We start from the raw sequence: 2920 nt of genomic DNA on the forward strand, positions 1-2920 counted from the left end.
TTGAATCATAGGAGATTTCCCACTGCACATTCATATGAAATTGTTCCTATTCTGACTTTCTTTGAATATACCAAAATGAATGTCTGTGAGATTTATTTATATGTGTAAGGTCATCAGTCATAGCACAACCTTAATAAATATGTAATGAAATATAAAGCTGTAAAAAATTAAGGTTTCAAGGACAATGTGTGAAGTATATTAACAATTTTCCCTTTCTAAATGCTTTCTTTGGATCTCTTGACCTTTTCTTTCTCAGTAACTTGTTTGAATGGTAAGGGAAATGCCTCGGGCTATTTTTTCTTAGTTATTATTCTTGTTTTAATACTATTGAACTTCACATTTTGAACAATGTTTTTCAGGTAAATGATCTTAAAATGGTTGATGAACCAATGGATGAGGGAGAGCCAGTTTTTTGCCGGGTAAGTACTCATGTTCATTTAGTAAACATCATTTGTAGCATATAAAGAAGGTGAATAATTGGAAAGATGAAAAGCTTTTATCAGTTTTAGAATTGTATTTAAATAAGTTGGTGATAAATGTAATTTTTTGAGATAGTTTCTTGTGGTCCTAGTTGGCCTTAAACTCAGTGTAGCTGAGGCATCCTTAAATTCTTGATGTTCTAACCTCCACCTTCTTACTTCCGGGATTATGGGCATGTGCTACCACACCTCATAGCAGAAGTTTTAAAAATTTAATATTTTCCTTTTATGCAGGGACTAGGTAAATACTGTATCACAGAGCTCATTCCTAGTCTGTGATTTTTTTTAATGACTGGAATCTCACTCTACAATCCAGGCTCACTTTAACACTTGTAACACTTCTCCTGCTTCAGCTTCCCAGATACTAGGACTGCAGGCTTTAATCATTAAGCCTGGCTTGTATGTGGTTTTTCAAAAAACAACTTATTGAAAATACAAAGGCATAAGAATCAGCAGTTTTAAAATATACAGGCCATAGGAATCAGCAGTTTGAACAAATGGTATTTTTACTTGTTAGTATATAAAAATTGTGGGTATGTAAATGCAGTGTTCTTTGGATTAAACTTAAACAGATTATCTTTAACTTTAGAATAAAAAGGAGATCTATCTTTGACAAAATTGGACTATAAAGATAGCTTGAAATATTTACAAACTTTTCTAGCTATCTAAAAAAGGATTGACTCTAAGGCATTTCAGAAGTCCCTGAAAGTTTCACCATTGCTTAACCATTAGGTCATTGCATTTAAGACCTATGGAAAAGACTTAATTTATAAAATCTAGATTTGGGGAAAAGTACGCTTAAAATTTTATGGAAGGTCGGACTAATATAGGAATTTCCATTAATACTGTGATTTCATAGTTACCATCTTTATAGATATTTTCATAGCTTTATTTTTTATTTAGAAGGAACTTCAAATACATTATTGTTATTTTCTCTTCATAATATGGGTTTTTTTTTTAATCGAGTCTTACAGAGATTGTGCCTTTTGGCAGGTAGGGAAGACCAGTAAATATTAGAATCTGTCTCCTGTTAGGTGACTGCATTGTATAGATTCGAGTGCCATTCTTTTCTTATTTAGTTGTTGTAGACAATGTCAGGAAACCCCTTATAAAACATCTCCATCAGTAAATTTATCTCATATCGAAACCAGCAGAGGTATTTAAATTGAGTTTAAGACTGTCCTTTGAAATGTTCTTCGTTACTAACTCACTAGACAGTGAGTTTGAAATCTCCCTTTCAGTTATGGTTGACAAGATGAGAAGTATGATGTCACTTTGGCATTTGCAATTTAGTAAAATTTTAATATCAGTAATATTTTAATTTTGAGAATAATAAAATGTAAACTTCTATCAAGAAAACTAAAAATGTATAGATAATATGAACCTTAAAGGGTATAGTGATATTCATCTTGCTATTTTTAAATGATAAGTATCTACAAAAGCCTTTGGAGAAGATTGGATCATAATTTAGCAATAATCAACAAGGAGACACCAAGCTCCATGCTACAGGACATTAAGAGGGTGTAGATTCACATGTACAGAGGTACATGTATATCATGGATATGTGTAGTTAACTTAAAGTCGAAGAGATAAACCTATAGGGTGTCATATATTTGCCTACCGCCCCCTTTAATTGGTGGTTCAAGTCAGGGTTTTACTGTGTTGTCCTGACCGTCCTAGAACTCACTTTGTACATCAGGTTGGCCTCCAACTCTCAGATTACTGGCCTCTGCTTGCTGAGTGTTGTGACCAAGGGTGTGTGCTACCACTTCTCAGCTGATACTTGCTTTTCTAATTTTAATATGAAAATATACTTTTATGTAGGAAGACATTTGATATACATAGTACTAGATACAAAATATGACTTGCATACTGTCGATTTCAGAGAGAGTGCATAGAGATTTGATTTACTTTATGAAACAACCTTAAAACCCTGCTTTTTGGTAGTTAATTGATAAAACACTCAGTTCATATCAACAAAACTACAGATAATAAGGATGTCACATAAATTTATCACTGTTTATGATGGTTTTAATGTAGAATAAAGAGCTATGCTTTTGTATTTCAGTGGATTGTTCATAGCTATTTTTGTGGTTGACTTTCTGTCATTTTAAAATAGTGAGGAATTGTAGATGCTGTTGTTTGATGAATTGATTTAAAAAAAGGTTGTTCTTTAAATATGAACCTGAGGAGCTGAGAATATAAGTCAGTGGTAAAATATTCCTTTATTCTAAGTCATTGTGTTTCATTCCAAGCACCAACACACACGAACAGGTGCAGGCATGCATTGCCTATGTGGCCCCAAACTGTCTTGTGTTTGGGTCATTTAGAGATCTAAGTTAGAGACTAAGATCTGTCTCACTTGTTGGTACCTTAGACTTTCACATTCGCTTGATGTCTTTTAGTCAGTCAAAAGAAGGAAAATTTAATAAAATGCTTCT

This window comes from Rattus rattus, chromosome X (assembly GCF_011064425.1).
Source record: "Rattus rattus isolate New Zealand chromosome X, Rrattus_CSIRO_v1, whole genome shotgun sequence".
In the NCBI taxonomy this organism is placed as follows: domain Eukaryota; kingdom Metazoa; phylum Chordata; class Mammalia; order Rodentia; family Muridae; genus Rattus; species Rattus rattus.